This window comes from Musa acuminata, chromosome BXJ1-9, assembly GCF_036884655.1.
Source record: "Musa acuminata AAA Group cultivar baxijiao chromosome BXJ1-9, Cavendish_Baxijiao_AAA, whole genome shotgun sequence".
NCBI classification, from domain to species: domain Eukaryota; kingdom Viridiplantae; phylum Streptophyta; class Magnoliopsida; order Zingiberales; family Musaceae; genus Musa; species Musa acuminata.
Genome location: NC_088335.1, coordinates 28,542,461 through 28,562,843, shown reverse-complemented (window position 1 = coordinate 28,562,843; position 20,383 = coordinate 28,542,461).

The window sequence follows — 20,383 nt, the reverse complement described above, 5'->3', positions numbered from 1 at the left end:
TATGCATAACATGTCATGTCATCAACATACTTCTCCCCCTTTGTCATCAACAAAAAGGAGAAGTACCATAATCAAGTGTTTGTGATTTTGGTTCAACTCATTGCATGAAAAACATAATATCAAGTTTTATCATCATGCAGTTTTGAAGCCAGAAAATTTAGCAATGTGTTACATCATGCTTAGAACATTCAAGCTATCATGTTTTAGATATGCAGGTTTTACAGCATACAAGATAGCACTTTTAGAACATGCAAGCTAGCAATTTAGAGATGTTCAAGAAGGTAACTCTTGCTTCTTGAAATATGCAAGTTGCAAGCTAGCAAATTTTTGCTTCCTTTGCAATGTTTGAGCTTGCAATTTTGCTTCCATTGCAAGGTGTAAGTTTAGAATGTTTAATTTTCTTGAGATAGCAACTGTTTGCTTCTCTTTATACTAAAAGCTAGCAAATTTTACGATATGCAAGTTTTACTACATACAAGCTAGCAAAAATTTCGAAAGCAAATGCAAGATAGCTTTCTTGTGTAAGCTTATGATTCTTGCTTCCTATTGCAATGTGCAAGTTGCAAGTTTTGCTTCTTGAGATAGGCAAGATAGCACTTTTGAAGTTGGTTCATTTTGGAGAAAGATAAGTAAATCATCTGTAAATGTTATATGTGATATATAAATAGAACCAGCAATGGGTACCTTAATGCTGTCATTTAAGACTGCGTGTTCCAACATACAGCTAAGTCCTTCCATCGCAATAATAAAGAGATACAGAGAGAGTGGATCACCTTGTCGGATGCCATTCGTGCTCCCAAAAAAACCAATAGGTGAGCCATTAAAGAGTATCAAAAACTTTGGAGTTTGATACCGGGGAGGGTAAAAATGCAGAATGGATTTCGAAAGAATACCGATAGAACAGTTGTTCAGATAGAAAATATCATAGAAGGTAATGAACGAACTCTTGACGAAACTTTGGTAAAACGAAATATAGCTCACCACCAAGTTTAAAAATCAAAAGGGATACAAAAGATCACTACCCTAATGATAATAAACAAGGATATAGAACTGAAAGCAAAAAACTCACCACTCAAGGACGCATCCAAGAGATACAGAGTTCAAAAGAGCACTCCAAGAGAGCTTCTGCCAATATCCTCAGTTTTCTAAAGTCCTCTTCTAAGCCCTAAACCCCAAAATAAATACTAATGCATGAAACAACCCTTCATGCATAGGAAATTTTGAAATTAAGTGCTTTACAGCTACCAACCAACTCCATTAATGAATTCCTTAGCCATGAAGAAAAGCTTTACAACTGTCAACCATCTCCATTAATGTATTTCTTTGTGCTGGGAATATGCTGATGAGCTGTCTTATCTGAGTAGGCTGAGTTGAAGATTATGTAGCAATATTGTTGGCTGAAAAAAATATCATAATATCAGTATGATCCATATGAGCAGATTGTAGCAAATTAGACACTCCCGTGTAAATCTCCCCTGGTTGAAAAAGACTTGTCCTCAAGTTCTTATTTATTTCATCATCATGATTATAAACAGGACTTAAATCAGCCACATTAAATGTTGGGGATACTCCATAATCTTTCGGTAGCTCAATCTCATAAGCATTTTTGCCAATTCTCTTAAGCACCTTGAATGGACCATCAGCCTTAGGTTTCAGTTTTCCAAATTTTTCCGCCGGAAACCTCTCCTTCCTTAGATGAATCCAAACCAAATCACCTGCATTAAACTCCACAAGTTTTTGTGTTTGTTAGCAGCTTGCATGTACCTCTCATTTTGTTTCTCAATGGTTGCTTTCACACCCTCATTTAGCTTCTTTATCCGCTTAGCTCTTTCATCAGCATCTCCACTAAATTGCTTTGTTGTAGAATGAGGGATTAAGTCCAAAGGACCAGCAGGATTAGCACCATAAACTACCTCAAAAGGACTCTTACCAATACTATGATGCATAGAACGATTATAGGCAAACTCAATTTGTGGAAGAATGACATCCCATTGCTTAATATTCTTGCCAACATAGCTTCTAAGTAAATATCCCAAGCTTCGGTTTGTTACCTCAGTTTGCCCATCGGTTTGTGGATGATGCGAGCTGCTGAAATTCAAAGAAGTACCCAGCTTCCTCCAAAGAGTTCTCCAAAAATGACTAACAAATTTTGAATCTCGATCAGACACCATAGTTCTTAGAATACCATGCAATTTAACAATCTCTTTAAAATATAAATCAGCAATATGAGATGCATCATTTGATTTATTGCATGGAACAAAGTGAGACATTTTTGAAAATCTGTCAACAACAACCATGATAGAATCCTTATTCCTTTGAGTTCTTGGCAGTCCTAAAACGAAATCAAGACTCACATCCTCCCATGGAGCATTTGGCACTAGCAATGGAGTGTACAAACCAGAATTTTGACTTCTTATTTTTGCCAAATGACACAATCGGCATTGCTTCACATGTCTATCCACATCTCTGAACATTTTAGGCTAGTAGAAATTTGATTGAACAAGAGCTAGAGTCTTGTCCCTACCGAAATGTCCTCCCAAAACACCACCATGAGCTTCAGTTAGAATTACTTGTCTCAAAGAACAAGATGGAACACACAAAGCAATAGCTCGAAAAAGAAAACCATCAAAGATAAAAAATTGTTGAAAGAAACCTGATTTACAATTCTGCCATATCGAGCCAAAATCCACATCATTCTCATATAGATCTTTGAATGTTTCAAATCCAACCACTTTGACTTCCATTGCTGATAATAAAGAATGCTTTCTGCTCAATGCGTCAGCAACTACATTTTAAACACCAGATTTGTGCTTGATTGTAAAGTTGTAAGATTGTAAGAACTCCACCCAAGCTGCATGCCTCTTGTTTAGCTTGTGCTGGTGATTAATGAACTTTAATGCCTCGTGATCAGAATATAGAACAAATGACTTGGCTAGAAGATATTGACTCCAATGAGACAAAGCTCAATAAATTGCATAAAACTCCTTATCATAAGTAGAGTATTTCTTTCTTGTATCATTCAGCTTTTCACTAAAAAATGCAATGGGCCTTCCGTCTTGACTCAAAACAGCACCAATTCCCACATTAGATGCATCACATTCAACTTCAAATACATTATCAAAATTTGGTAGAACTAAGATAGGAGCCTCAGTAACCTTTCTTTTCAAAAGCTCAAAAGCATCGTTAGCCTCACTAGTCCAATTGAATTTGTCACATTTCAGACATTCGGTGATTGGAGCGACAATAGAGCTGTAACCCTTGATAAATCTTCTGTAAAATGAAGTTAAGCCATGGAAACTCCTCACATCATGCAACGAAGCAGGTGTTGGCCAACTGAGAATAGCCTCTACCTTACTTTGATCCATCATGATTCCATTTTTTGAAACAACATACCCCAGAAACACCACACTAGAAGTAAAAAAATCACACTTCTTTAGATTAGCATAAAGCTTTTGATGCCTCAAAATAAGAAAGATCTATTTCAGATGATTCATATGCTCCTCTTCGCTCTTGCTGTACACCAATATATCATCAAAATAAACTACAACAAATATTTCAATGCATGGCTTAAGTATGTGATTCATAAATCTCATGAAGGTGCTAGGAGCATTAGATAGCCCAAATGGCATAACCAACCATTCATATAAGCCTTCTCTAGTTTTAAATGCTGTTTTCCACTCATCTCCGGGCCTCATTCTTATTTGATGATAGCCACTCCTCAAATCAATTTTTGAGAAAATACAAGCACCACACAATTGATCAAGTAAATCATCTAACCTTGGAATAGGAAATCAATAGTCCACTGTGATTTTGTTGATAGTGCGACTGTCCACGCACATTCTCCAAGAACCATCCTTCTTAGGCACTAACAAAGCAGGAACCGCACAAGGACTCAAGCTCTCCCGGATTAACCCTTTTTTAACCAATTCATCAACTTGCCTTTGAAGTTCTTCATGCTCCTTGGGACTCATTCTATATGCTGCCTTATTAGGTAGAACAGCCCCAGGAATAAGATCAATGTGATGTTGGATATCTCTCAAGGGTGGAAGGCCATGTGGAATCTCTTCTGGTATAACATCTTCAAACTCTTCCAAGATTTGTTTCATGATTTCTGGTGTCTCCTTGTGTTGTTCATTTTCTTCTACTACTAGTAGAGCCATAACATGACCACCCTTGTCTAATTCATCTTTGCATTCGCCATAGGACATAAAAGCGCTAACTTTCTTTTTTGGTGCACTGATTTCGGATGGTTGTAATGGAGCTAAAATAATCTTCTTTTCATTTACCTTAAAAGAATAAGTATGTTTGTAGCTGTCATACAACACCCTTCTATCATAATGCCAAGGTCTTCCGAGCAGCAAATGACAAGCATCCATAGGAGCAACATCACACCATACTTCATCTTTATAATACTTGCCAATAGAAAATGAAACTAAACATCTTTTAGTTACATTGATGTCATTTCCTTTTTGCAGCCAACATAACTGATATGGATCATCTCCAAAGTATTGGCAAATAGAATGCAAAAGGTAATACACAAGATCATTAGCCCAAATCAAGCTGCTTTCATCAAAGGGAGAAGTATACATCATAACATTTTGCTTGCTAATGACTTAGTCAAAGATTTGCATTCAAAAGCAAGAGGGACAAAAATATGTTTTAAAGCTGATTTACGGAAAGCCTTCGATTCAATTAATAGGAAATTTATCTATAAGATGCTCCTCGATATGAACTTCTCACAGCAATGGGTTAATTGGATTCAATCTTGCCTGGAAACTCCAAAGTTTTCGATACTCTTTAATGGCTCACCTATTGGTTTTTTTGGGAGCACGAATGGCATCCGACAAGGTGATCCACTCTCTCTGTATCTCTTTACTATTGCGATGGAAGGACTTAGCTGTATGTTGGAACATGCAGTCTTAAATGGCAGCATTAAGGTACCTAATGCTGGCTCTATTCATATATCATATATAACATTTGCAGATGATTTACTTATCTTTCTCCAAAATGATCCAACTTCAGTAAAAAACCTGGCTACTATTATGAATGACTTTGGTATGGTTTCTGGACTTCAGTTAAATCATGCGAAAAGAAAAGTATATATGAGCCCTTACGTTGAGGATAAGGTCTTTATTGCACAAACTTTGGGGGTTAGTGAGGGAAGCCTGCTAGTTCCTTATTTGGGTCTCCCGCTCATATCCACAGGCATTCACAAAACCCACTGTCAGCCTATCCTGCAAAAAATAAAGAATAGAATTTCTTCTTGGAAAAATAGGCTTCTATCAAAAGCAGGACGACTCGAACTCATCCGTTCTGTATTGCACTCCTACTCTATATATTGGTGTAATGCATTTCTTCTACCTGCTGGACTTCTCCAAGATATTGAACGGTTATTAATGAACTTCTTCTGGAATGGCACAAATGATAAGGCAATGCATATGGTAAATTGGGATAGCATTTGCAAACCGAAAGATGAAGGGAGGCTAAACTTGAGAAATACTAGAGATTGGAATCAAGCATGCCTGGTACAACAATTGTGGGATCTTTTGCAAAACAAATGTTCCTTATGGTCACAATGGGTTTCTGCTAGGTATCTTTCAAAGGAATCAATCTGGGAAATTTCAATAAGAACATACCACTTTGCAGCTTGGAAAGGAATTTTAAAGGCAAGGAATTGGCTAATCAAACACATTTCATATGCAATCTCTTTTGGAACTAGTACTAATATGTGGTACGATCCTTGGGTGAATGGGAAGAGTATATTTCAATTATATGGCGACAAAATACGAAAAGATCTTGGGGCTCCCAAAGATTGGAAGGTTTTCGAGTTCATTGCTAACGGTACCTGGTGTCTCCCTAATCCTATTTCTCCCGAAATGTTATCACTTTGGCCGACTATCATAGCTATTCCAATTAGGAACAACTCTTCAGATATACTTATTTGGCCTCATGACAATGGTAAATTTAGTGCCACATCCGCATGGAATCAAATTAGGCAAAGAAATAACAAGTGGGTCCTAAGCAGTTGGACATGGGATCGACCGGGATCACAAAGACACTCCTTATGTACATGGCAGGCCCTTCTCAATAAACTACCTACAATAGACAATATGAAAAGAAGAGGTATCTATCATGTTAACCGATGCTCCCTTTGTTTGCAACAAGAAGAAACTGTTGACCACCTCTATTTTGCTTATGATTATACAAAATGGATATGGAAGGAGATTCTTCAGCGTTTTGAACTCAATAGACTACCGCAACCAAACTTGCACCAAGAACTAGGCGACCTTATGCAATGTTTCTTAAGAAAAGGGCCTCTTACACAACTGGCAAAGGTTACTTTCAGATGCGCTATTTGGTGGATGTGGAAGGAGAGATGTAATAGAATCTTTGAATGTCAACACACAAACAATGCTCAGCTCTTGAAAGAGATTATTAGAGACTCAAGATCCTGTATGGAGCATGATCTCAAAATCGAGCACTTCACCCGAAGAGAAAAAGATATTTTTATTAAATTTAATTTTGCTAGTAGCTAAAGATCTTCGGAATAATGCCAAATAATGTACCCACAGGTAGTTATAGTCTATAGCATGTGTAGTCATAACTATCGCATTCGCACTCTATGAGTTACTTGGCTTTGTCTATGACTTGTATAGATAAAGCTATTTGTAGAAACTTTACACATAATCAATTTACGTTTACTTAACAAAAAAACATAACTGGTATGGATGTGGATGAGGGATGGTGTCCAACTTTAGCTTCTGTACCATCTCCAAAGATACCACATTCTCAAAACTGCCGCTGTCGATGATTACCAAGCATACTTTGCCAAGAGAAGTGCATTTAGTGTGAAACACATTTTTTCTCACCCAACTTTCATCGTCGGCCACATATGACACTTGTAAACTACGTTACAATACAATAGACAAACCATGATCAGCATAAGTAATCTCTTCCTCATCATCATCGTATTTTGGTTCGTCATCAGTTTCATCTTCTCCTCCATCACTATGATCTTCAACCAGAGTTACAATCCTCCTATTTGGACAATCTGATGCGATATGCCCAAAACCATGACATTTGAAGCATTTTCGGCCACTTGGGGTAGAAGAATTAGGTGTTTTTTTACTGCCAGCAGATTCTTCACCCTTTTCTTGCACCTTCGATATCACCTTGCTTTGGGCAGTAGGCTTGGAACTTCCTCCTTTTGTGTAGCCTTCTTTTGAGCCATACCGAAAACTCTTTTCAAACTTCTGTTGCTTTTTAACTTTTAATACTAGCTTGCTCACATCATTCAATGACCAATATGGCTGTAGCTGAACAACTTTAGCAATCTCATACTTCAGACCTCCCAAGTATCTTGCAATTGTTTGCTCTTCCGGTTCCACAAGTTCTCCTTTTAACATCAAATTATCAAATTCTGCAGTATACTCCTCCACACTAAGATCTTTTTGCTTGAAATCATGTATTTTGAGAAAGATCTCTTGCCTATAATTATGAGGTAAATATTTTCTCTTTAGCTCCCTTTTCATTTTCTCCCATGTAACGATCTTACTCTTCCCCTCACGTTCTCTTTGTTTCTTCAGATTTTTCCACCAAAAAGATGCATTCCGCTTGAGTTTAAGTGCCACAAGTTTGACCTTCTTTTGTTCTAGTGGTTCATGAAAATCAAAAATTCTTTCTACTGTATTAAGCCAATCGATAAAGTCATCAACATTTATTTTACCTTCAAATTCTGGAATATCAAATCTGGGGTTATATTTATTCTGCCACTCGTCTTGCACTTCATTTCTTCTCCGACATCTTCTCGACTCCCTTGGAAGATGTGTATCATCATCTGAAGTAAACTCTCGAGCTTCATTTTCATGTTGGTTATGTCTACTTTGAAGTTCGTCGATTATTTCATTTTTTTCTTGTAGGCTACGCAGCAATTTTCGTAGCTGCAGCCTCAACGACTCAGCATCATCTTCATGGTCGCTACCTTCACCAACTACATCTTTTCCATTCCGCCTTGCCATGGTCTCTAGCCTTTAGCTCTGATACCAAACTGATACCGGGGAGGGTAAAAATGCAGAATGGATTTCGAAAGAACACCGATAGAACAGTTGTTCAGATAGAAAATATCGCAGAAGGCAATGAACGAACTCTTGACGAAACTTCGGTAAAACGAAATATAGCTCACCACCAAGTTTAAAAATCAAAAGGGATAGAAAAGATCACCACCCTAATGATAATAAACAAGGATACAGAACTGAAAGCAAAAGACTCACCACTCAAGGACGCATCCAAGAGATACAGAGTTCAAAAAAGCACTCCAAGAGAGCTTCTGCCAATATCCTCAGTTTTCTAAAGTCCTCTTCTAAGCCCTAAACCCCAAAATAAATACTAGTGCATGAAACAACCCTTCATGCATAGGAAATTTCAAAATTAAGTGCTTTACAACTGTCAACCATCTCCATTAATGTATTCTTTTGTGCTGGGAATATGCTGATGAGCTGTCTTATCTGAGTAGGCTGAGTTGAAGATTATGTAGCAATATTGTTGGCTGAAAAAAATATCATATTATCATTATGATCCATATGAGCAGATTGTAGCAAATTAGACACTCTCGTGTCAGAGTTTCCAGGCAAGATTGAATCCAATTAACCCATTGCTGTGGGAAGTTCATATCGAGGAGCATCTTATAGATAAATTTCCTATTAACTGAATCAAAGGCTTTTCGTAAATCAGCTTTAAAACAGATTTTTGTCCCTCTTGCTTTTGAATGCAAATCTTTGACCAAGTCATTAGCAAGCAAAATGTTATGATGTATACTTCTCCCTTTGATGAAAGCAGCTTGATTTGGGCTAATGATCTTGTGTATTACCTTTTGCATTCTATTTGCCAATACTTTGGAGATGATCTTGTAAATAAAGTTGCATAATGATATGGGTCGATAGTCCTTTAGTGAATCAGCCCCTGCATTTTTCGAAATTAAAGAAATAAAAGTGCAATTCATCTCTCTAAGAATATGACCTGAAGAGAAAAAATGTTGGCAAGCCTTGATCACATCATTTCCAATAATAGACCAAGTAGTTTGGTAAAATTCAGTTGGAAATCCATCTGGACCTGGGCTTTTGTGCTTTGGTGACTTAAAGACAACACATACAATTTCGTCATCTGTAATTGGGGCATTGAGGATTGAAATAGCTTCCGAATCAAGTTTTCTAGTCGGCTCCACATGAATGTTATTAGGTTTCCCAGCTTGATTGAGTAAGGAATAAAAAAATTGCTCTGTGTGTGCTTTAACCTCATCTAAATTCTCAATAAGATTATCATCTTTGTCTCTGCATTTGCTGATATGGTTAACAGCCCTTCGAGTAGCAATTGAAGCATAAAAAAATTTAGTATTGGAATCCCCTAGTGTAAGCCAATGCTATCGAGACTTCTGCTTTGCAAAACTTTCCTCCTGTTTTAAGGCTTGTATGAAGTTATTTCTGGCTTCTGTCTCTTTGTAGATAATATTTTTATCATTTGGCTGAAGTTGCAGCTCATGTTGCAATGACATTAGTTCCTTTCTGCAAAATTGAACTCTGGTGGTAATATTGCCAAAGGTATTTGTATTCCACTCCTTTAGTGCTGCTTTACAGGCTTTGAACTTTTGACATAAGATGTAAGGGGGGGATCAATGCACATTAACATTCCAAGCAGATCTGATAACATCAAGAAATTGAGGATGAGTACTCCACATGTTAAAGAATCTAAACGGTTTCTTGCCTCTTGGTGTCACTTTGTCTGCGTGTATATACATTAAAGAATGGTCAGAAAACAAAGGAGCACCATACTCAAGAAGTGAATCCGGGTAAACTGTTAACCATTCATGATTAATCAAACACCTATCAAGTCGAGCCATTATTTTTCTATTAGCAGCACCTTGATTACTCCAGGAGAGCCAATTACCCACAGATTTCATATCAAACAATGCTGCAGTGTCAATGTAATCATTAAAACTTTGAAGCTGGCTTTCTGAAAGTTGTCTACCCCCCTCTTTTTCATTTGTGTACCGAACAGTATTAAAGTCTCCAAGAACAATCCAAGGTACATTGAGACAGCCATTTACAATATTAGTCAGGTTAGACCAAAGAGTATTTCTTTCTTGCATACTGTTTGAAGCATATATACCAGTGAAATTGAATTGACAGCCATTCTTTTTGTCCTCTACCTTAAGATGGATGAATTGATCAGTAGCAGAAATAAACCAAGCATTAATAGAGTTAGGATGCCATAAGACCCATATTCTACCAAAAGTTTCATTTGAGTCATTGGTAAACAGTTCTGCGTCCGGCCATATTAAATTCTTTTGAGCTTGAACGCGCGATTGTTTAATTTTCGTTTCCACTAGAATAACAATATCACATGCGGCAGACTTGATTATTCTGTTGAGCTTCCGACATTTTGATAAGACCCTAAAGTCTTATCGTGTAGTAATCGTTGCTGCGTGTGCTGTTGGAGGGAGGCTGCGGTGGTGTTGCCGAGGTTGAGGCTGCAGGGGAAAATAGGAATCGACGGTGGTAGGCTGGGTGGCGAGCGGCGTCGTCGCTGGCTGGGCAGCAGCGGCGACGGTGGTGGCAACCGTTCGCAGCAGCAAGAGGATTGCCCTTTTTCGGTCACCAAGGGGGCAGAGCAAGGGGGAGTGGCAGCGGTCGTTCTCGCCCGAGCTAGGGGGAGCGGCGGCTGGGAGGCGAGCAGCGGTCGCCGCACGGTGGCTGGCAGTGGTGGTGGGTCGGCTGGAAGGCGACGGCGCTCGAGGCGTGGCTGCGATCGACGAGGGGCTGCGGCAACAGAGGAAGCTCTGTTTCTGCAACCGCTGCAAGGAGGGGCTGCGGCAACCGGCGGTTGTGGCTGCAATGCCGGCGGTCCTTCTCGCTCGAGCGAGATGGGAACGCGAGGAGAAGAGGGCGCTGGCCAGCTGATCGAGCGGAGGCGATGCGGCTGGGAACAAGGGCAATCCGTGAGTTGCCCTGTTTCGGTCGCCGCGAGGAGGGCGACAATCGGCCGCTGCAGCTGCGACCCAAGGGAAGGCGGGCGGCGGTGGAGAGGCAGCGGTGGTGGCGCGGCTGGGAGCAGCGTCACCAACGATCGCCGAGGAGGAGAGGTCGAGCGGCAGCGCTGCGACGCAAGGGGAGGCGGGCGGCGGTAGTAGGGCTGGGATGGACGTTGGCAGCGTCGTCTCTTGGCCGGGGAACAGCGGCAGCGGTGGTCGCCGGCCGGGAAGCGGGGCGATGGTGGGCGCTGGCCGGAGAGAAGCAACGGCGGGTGGGCTGGCCGGAAGCAGGGGTCGCAAGGGTGGCTGCGGCTTCTTCTTCCTCTCGTGTTTCTTCTTTTCCTTTTTTTTTTTTTTTTTTTGAACGAGATGACGAACTACGAGGATCGCTGCTCTGATACCAATTGATAAGACCCTAAAGTCTTATCGTGTAAGAAAGGGGAAAAATGGGGATGATAATGATCGCTTCGAGGGGATCGGCCTCCTTGATCGCTTCGAGGGGATAGGCCCTCCTTGATCTCTTCGAGGGGATCGGCCCTCCTTGATCACTTCGAGGGGATCGGCCTCCTAGGGTTTGTCCAAAGACAATAGTATTTTTTATAGAATTTTACATCCCTATTTATAGAGTTCCACCCAAAGTCCATCAGGACTTGAACTCTAATAATAAATAAATATTAAATAAACCTTTACTTGACTCTAACTGAACCAAATCGACTCAATAAATAACTAGACTAACCAGACTCAATAAACATTATTCAAAAGCTTACAAAAAGGGTCCTAACACATTTCTCCGGCTTATTAAGTCCGCGAACATTCCAGCATGTTATCTTCATTGGTAATAAACAAATGAAAAGGTGGTAGTGTATTCATCCTACGACTTTGGATGGATTGTACCATCCTTTTTCTTATCCTTCGGTTTTGTATTTTCCTCCCGCACAATATCCTTACCTTTTATGGCTTTATTCCTATATTTATCCACTTCATCTACAGCTTGCAGATTTTTAAACTTTAAAGTACCTTGAATCATGTGGTCTTGATTGGCAGGGTTTCTGGACTTTGGTATGGTTTATTCCTATTATGAATGACTTTGGTATGGTTTCTGGACTTCAGTTAAATCATGCAAAAAGTAAAGTATATATGAGCCCTTACGTTGAGGATAAGGTCTTTATTGCACAAACTTTGGGGGTTAGTGAGGGAAGCTTGCTAGTTCCTTATTTGGGTCTCCCGCTCATATCTACAGGCATTCACAAAACCCACTGTCAGCCTATCTTGCAAAAAATAAAGAATATAATTTCTTCTTGGAAAAATAGGTTTCTATCAAAAGCAGGACGACTCGAACTCGTCCGTTCGGTATTGCACTCCTACTCTATATATTGGTGTAATGTATTTCTTCTGCCTGTTGGACTTCTCCAAGATATTGAATGGTTATTAATGAACTTCTTCTGGAATGGCACAAATGATAAGGCAATGCATATGGTAAATTGGGATAGCATTTGTAAACCGAAAAATGAAGGGGGGCTAAACTTGAGAAACACTAGAGATTAGAATCAAGCATGTCTGGTATAGCAATTATGGGATCTTTTACAAAACAAATGTTCCTTATGGTCACATTGGGTTTCTGCTAGGTATCTTTCAAAGGAATCAATCTGGGAAATTTCAACAAGAACATACCACTCTACAGCTTGGAAAGGAATTTTAAAGGCAAGGAATTAGCTAATCAAACACATTTCTTATGCAATCTCTTCTGGAACTAGTACTAACATGTGGTATGATCCTTGGGTGAATGGGAAGAGTATATTTCAATTATATGACGACAGAATACGAAAAGATCTTGGGGCTCCCAAAGATTGGAAGGTTTCCGAGTTCATTGCTAACGGTACCTGGTGTCTCCCTAATCCTATTTCTCCCGAAATGTTATCACTTTGGCCGACTATTATAGCTATTCCAATCAGGAACAACTCTTCAGACATACTTATTTGGCCTCATGACAATGGCAAATTTAGTCACACATCCGCATGGAATCAAATTAGACAAAAAAATAACAAGTGGGTCCCAAGCAGTTGGACATGGGATCGATCGGAATCACAAAGACATTCCTTATGTACTTGGCAGGCCCTTCTCAATAAACTACCTACAATAGACAATATAAAAAGAAGAGGTATCTATCATGTTAACCGATGCTCCCTTTGTATGCAACAAAAAGAAACTGTTGACTACCTCTATTTTGCTTGTGATTATACAAAATGGATATGGAAGGAGATTCTCCAGCGATTTGAACTCAATAGACTGCCGCAACCAAACTTACACTAAGAACTGGGCGACCTTATGCAATGTTTCTCAAGAAAAGGGCCTCTCACATAACTGGTAAAGGTTACTTTCAGATGCGCTATTTGGTGGATGTGGAAGGAGAGATGTAACATAATCTTTGATTGTCAACGCACAAACAATGCTCAGCTCTTGAAAAAGATTATTAGAGACTCAAGATCCTGTATGGAGCAAGATCTCAAAACGGAGCACTTTACCCAAAGAGAAAAAGATATTTTTATCAAATTTAATTTTGCTATTAGCTAAAGATCTTGGGAATGATGCCAAATTATGTACCCACAGGTAGTTTTGATATATCTGGATAAACATTTTCTATGTTGACTATAATTAGGAGTTATAGTCTACAGCATGTGTAGTCATAACTATCGCATTCGCACTCTATAAGTTACTTGGCTTTGTCTATGACTTATATAGATAAAGCTATTTGTAGAAACTTTACACATAATCAATTTACTTTTACTTACCAAAAAAAAAAGATAGCACTTTTGTAATTTTTGTTTGGCAAGCTTGTGATGTTCAAGATAACAAGCTCTTTCTTCTCTTTTGAGAAGTGTCATTTTTGCTTTCTTTGCAAAGTGCAAGCTAGCAAAATGCCAAACTAGCAAGAGATAATGTTTTACATGAGGCAAGCCAACAATTTGGCAAGTGTTACATTTACATCTTCTCTTTAGATGTGCAAGAAGGTAAACAAGTTTTTACATTTTCTTGACATTTCAAGCTAGCAATTATCGGTGATGTTCAAGATAGCAATTTCTTCTCTTTTGAGAAGTGTAATTTTTTACCTTTTTCTTGAATTGTGCTAGCAATCTATCTCCCCCTTTGTCATTGTCAAAAAGAAGGGAAAAACCCTTTACATCAATTTCTAAATCATGATAAAGGTAAGTAATCATTCTTATTTGTGCATCATTATAGTTTCAATGCACAAATTCATTAACATTACATTTCATTTTTTTTTTTATGCACGATACAGAAAAATCAATTATCATCATGAGCATATCATACATGATATTCAAGCATTCATGATATATCATTTTGGCAACATGATCATAGATATTCAAACGATGGTATCTAAATGTCAGAATTCATTACATCCTATTATGCATGATCATTAACTCCTCATTTGTATTTCATGCATTATTTCATTTCATCTCATAAGGAATATCAAGAAGAGTTATTGGATGATGAGATAAATATTTTATGAATACACGGAATTGTATAAAAATCATATCATAAGTGTTTCATGTATTCATATTATCACATGAAGCATATTATCATTTTTAAGATTCATAACATGAATAACGTTATTACTATTTCATCAAAATCAATTTCGAGATTCACACAATATCATGAAATCATTAATCTCGATAAGATGGGAAAAGCATTTTCTTTTTAAGTGATTCTTTTAACACATCATAAAAAACTCATTCATAATTCTAGTGATTTACAAGATATCATAAATGAATTTATCACTTGTATTTCATTAAAATCGAGAACTCTAGAGATAGAAAATGATTGAAGCATTTAATATGATTGAAGCATGATTCATATTTAAAGTGTATCTTATGTCGTAAATACGAATCAAGCATTTGTCAAATCTGAAATCATCCTCAAAATTACATTCAATAAATTCATATATGACAAGCATAGATTTATTGAAAAATTAATAAGATAGAGGATTACATTTCAAGTGTTCATCAATTGTAGCATTTCATCACATGGTAAGATATCAATGCGTAAAATTATGATACAAGTTCTTGATATCTTAACGCATGATGCAAACATGGCATAATGCAGATTTGGCAATCATAGCATCAATTCATATAAGCATTGCAAATATGGCAATCATATCAATTCATATATCTCTTGATGATGCAAGCACGGAATAATCATAGCATAGTGTTTATAGCATCAATTCATATATTTCTCCCCTTTTTTAAGTGTTTCATCTTAAGTGATCGATTTCATGTTAGCATGCCTTTTCATTTATGTCAAATAAAAACATGCATCAATTTTTAAAGCCACTGTTATTATCATGAAAATCGATAATCCATCAAGTGTGACAAATTAGGCAAAAAAATAACAAGTGGGTCCCAAGCAGTTGGACATGGGATCGACCGGGATCACAAAGACACTCCTTATGTACATGGCAGGACCTTCTCAATAAACTACCTACAATAGACAATATGAAAAGAAGAGGTATCTATCATGTTAACCGATGCTCCCTTTGTTTGCAACAAGAAGAAACTGTTGACCACCTCTATTTTGCTTGTGATTATACAAAATGGATATGGAAGGAGATTCTCCAGCGTTTTGAACTCAATAGACTGCCGCAACCAAACTTGCACCAAGAACTAGGCGACCTTATGCAATGTTTCTCAAGAAAAGGGCCTCTTACACAACTAGCAAATGTTACTTTCAGATGCGCTATTTGGTGGATGTGGAAGGAGAGATGTAATAGAATCTTTGAATGTCAACACACAAACAATGCTCAGCTCTTGAAAGAGATTATTAGAGACTCAAGATCCTGTATGGAGCATGATCTCAAAACCGAGCACTTCACCCGAAGAGAAAAAGATATTTTTATCACATTTAATTTTGCTATTAGCTAAAGATCTTGGGAATGATGCCAAATAATGTACCCACAGGTAGTTATAGTCTACAGCATGTGTAGTCATAACTATCGCATTCGCACTCTATGAGTTACTTGGCTTTGTCTATGACTTGTATAGATAAAGCTATTTGTAGAAACTTTACATATAATCAATTTACTTTTACTTACCAAAAAAAAAAAAAAAGATAATCCATCAAGAGTCATCATACATAATTTCAAAAATATATACTCATAACTTCTAATTAAACGTGATTTAATATACTCAAAATCGAGAAATAACAATGGACATCAACATGACACACATTATTACTTCTTAATCATGATTTCATATTTTCAATCAAAATCATTTTGTTTGTTTATCATAAAATATGCAATATTATCATTTTCGAAATTACTAGCATGATCATAATATATATATATATATATATATATATATATATATATATATATATATTTAAACATTAATTTTAAACTAAAAAAGAAAATACATCATGAAAGCATCAAGTAATTTCAAAATAAATTACGGAGATTTCGATTACCTCATCATTGAAAGTGGTTAAGGCGTAGTTTGCCGCCTCGCCTTTGTTGATTTTCTCCTCGTCTTCGGAGGAGCTCGATTCATCCCACTTTGTGTTCTTCTTCTTTGGCCTCTTCCTTCGTTCAAGTTTATTATTTATTTTAGATTTTTGTTTAATAAACTTATTAAGATTTAGTGTTCGAAGTTCAAGTTCATCATTATCCTCATCACTTGAGTCATTGCTCAAGTGGTATTCATTTGTCCGGAGTTCCAAATCCTTCCTGTTCTTTGGAAGGTGATTTTGTTCATCTTGTGCATTGTGCACCATTTCATATATTATCAACGAACCAATTAGTTCTTCAAGTGGTAAGTTGTTTAGGTTTTTTGCTTCTTGTATTGCAGTTACTTTTGGATCTCACTTCTTAGAAAGAGAACGCAAAATCTTGTTTACGAGTTCAAAATCCGAAAAACATTTTCCAAGAGCTCTTAAACTATTGATGACATCCGTGAAACGGGTGTACATGTCGCCTATAGTCTCGCTTGGTTGCATTCAAAAAAGCTCAAAATCATGCAAAAAAATGTTAACTTTCGAGTCTTTGACTCTACTAGTTCCCTCGTGCGTGATTTCAAGTGTTCGCCAAATGTTAAAAGCCGTTTCGCACGTAGAAATCCGATTGAACTCATTTTTGTCCAAAGCGCAAAATAAGGCATTCATAGCCTTTGCGTTTAAAGAAAAATACTTCTTCTCCAAATCCGACCATTCGTTCATCAGTTTAGAGGGAAGTTGAAAATCGTTTTCAATGATATTCCATAAATCCAAATTTATAGAAGTCAAGAAAACTCTCATTCGAGTTTTCCAATAAGTGTAGTCCAATCCGTTAAACAACGGTGGATGAAAAACCGATAAGCCCTCTTGAAAGCCATGAAGAGCCATTTCTCTCGAGTGTAAATCCGAAATGAGAAATACCCCGCTCTGATACCAATTGTTAGGATCAAGAGCACTAAGAGGGGGGGGGGGGGTGAATTAGTGCAGCGGAAATCTTTCACTATTAAATTCGAAAGTTGCGTTCGTTTGATAAACACGATTTTGATGTAAAAGCCGATTCTAAGATTACTTTAACTTAATATTAAGCGAGATGACGTTAAAGTAAATCTACGAAGGTAGTTTGCAGTTTATGATGAAAGTCAAAATGCAAGCGCAAACTGAAATGCGACGTTCGTACGATAAAACCGGTTTACGTCTAAATGCCAATTTTGAAGATACAGAACTTTGAGATATGTTTTATAAATGCGCAGAAGGTAGTTTGCAGTTATGATTGAAATCAAAACGTAAACGTAAACTGAAATGTAATGATTGTACGAAAAAGCCAATTTACGTCTAAACGTAGATTCGGAAAGCTCTGAACTTAGAAACTCGTTCGTAAAAGCGCAGAAGGCAGTAGCTATTTAGGAGGTTTGCAGTAAAGATAAAATGCTCAAAGTAAATGCAAACTGAGATTTAGAGTGATTCGGTCAATCTTGACCTACTCCACTTTTGGCTTCCTCCACCGACGAGGTCACCGACGTCAACTAGAGGCCTTCCTTCAATAGGCGAAGGCCAACCACCCTTTTACAGTTTCACTCCTTTTGACGGGCTTAGGAGACAACCCTTACAGAAATTTTCTCTCCTCTCTTTACAACTCAAAACTTTGAAGAACAGAGGGAGGAGAACTTTTGGCCTTTACAACAATTTTGAGCTCTAAGAATCACAGAAAAGGATCAAGATTTCGGTGTATGTCTATTGCCTTTTCAGTGCTGAATGGGTAGGGTATTTATAGGCCCCAACCAAGTTCAAATTTGGAGCTCAAAACTATCAATTCCCGGAATTCCGGGATCAGGCGGTTGCACCTCCTGACTGGAGCGGTTGCACCGCCCGACAGAGCTCGAAGACTGAGCCTCTAGGCGGTGCCACCTCCTGTCAGGGGCGATTGCACCTCCTGCTAGAGCTTGAAGACTGAGCTCAGGCGGTTGCACCTCCTGACTGAGGCGGTTGCACTGCCTGCAAGAGCTTGAAGACCGAGCTCAGGCGGTGCCACCTCTTGTCAGGGGCGGTTGCACCGCCCAGTCTCGCTTGGAGACTGAGCTTAGGCGATGCTACCTCTTGGCTGGGGTGGTTGCACCGCCCAGTCTCGCTCGGAGACTTATCCTAGGCGGTGCTACCTCCTGGCTTGGGCAGTTGCACCTCCCACAGCAATCAGGGTCTGAATGGGTTGATCCATTCGGCCCAATTTGGGTCTTTCAGGGGCCCAATTGCCCCAAGATTAAGTTAATGGGATCACCTCCCATTTCCAACTTAATCATTGTGCTAACTACGATTTTTCCTAAGACATTTACTGCAACTTGCTCTGGTGCGTCAATCGCTTCTTCCAGCGAGCTTCCAGCGAACTTCTGTCGATCATCCGATGAACCCTCGGTGATGCTCCTGCGGACTTCCGGCAAACTCCTGGACTTGCAACGATCCACTTGGGGAGTTCCGATGAGCTTCTTTGGCAAGCTAATGGACTTCTCGGATTTGTTCCCGCAGAACCTTCGACGACCATCCGAACTTCCGTCGAACTCTCGAACTCCCAACGTGATCGTTATCTTGATTCCGGCGTAACTCCTGCTGCATGTCTTACTTCCATCATAGTTAATCCTGCACATGTAAAACAAAACTTCGATCGAGACAATTAATCCTAAGCAATTAACCAAGTTGTCCGGCATGTCATTGGTCCCTCGACGCTTCGTCCGATTCTTCGGCGCATCGTCCTTTCCTGCAGCCTATTGCCCAATCGGCCAGTTGACTCCGCAACTCCGATATCCTTGGCACAATACCCGCTCTTCTTGGCTCGATGCCTGAGTCCACGACCCAAGCCTTCTGTCGATATGTCGACCGATCCACCGGCCCGACGTCCAATCTTCTGACATGTTCCTCCGGCACAACATGATTTTCCTGCTTTAATTGTCTCATCCTGATCAAAGCATCCTGCGTCACTCAAAACGCAAATCAAGTCATAAACATATATCAAGTAGTTTCATCATCAAAATACGAGATTCAACATCTTTCAGGTCAGCTTGTCACTCTTTGAGATGTTTGAATTGGGTTGAGGCAGTGGAGAGCTATTCTGAATTATGGGCAAGTCTTGTTGGTTATTATGTTATTATTGTATAAGCATATTTTGTATGTAATGATATGTTGTCAATGAATCAAAATGGATATACTATGTAAAAGTGTTAGAAGATCTCTCTTATTTGGAATTTTGGAATGTTAAGTCTAGTTTACGATGATATGAACTTGTGGTAAACGGTTGGAGTTTTGATTGTATAAATTACTTAGCTTGTGGATTTATAAATGTCGTTCATATTTGTTAAGTTGGCTTGGGTTGCCATAAATTTGAATTATCGAGTGATGCGATATATGATTATAAACTGCACAGGTTTTATAGATGTGAATTTGATAGAATGTTTTTCAGTCCTCAAATGTTAGTTTGGATCCTGGATTGGTTTGTGTTGAAATTTTTTTTTTTTAATATCATGGATATTTTTGAGGGGGCGTGACAAGAATGATCCAACTTCAGTAAGGAACCTAGCTACTATTCTGAATGACTTTAGTATCGTTTCTGGCCTTCAGTTTAATCATGCAAAAAGTAAAGCCTATATGGGTCCTTGCATTAAGGAAAAGGACTTTATTGCACACACTCTAGGGGTTAGTGAGGGTAGCCTGCCAGTTTCTTATCTGGGTCTCCCACTCATATCCACTAGCATTCACAAAACCCATAATCAGCCAATCCTACAAAAAATAAAGAATAGAACTTCCTCCTAGAAAAATAGGCTTCGTTCAAAAGCAGGACGACTTGAACTCATTCGTTCGGTGTTGTACTCTTTTTTT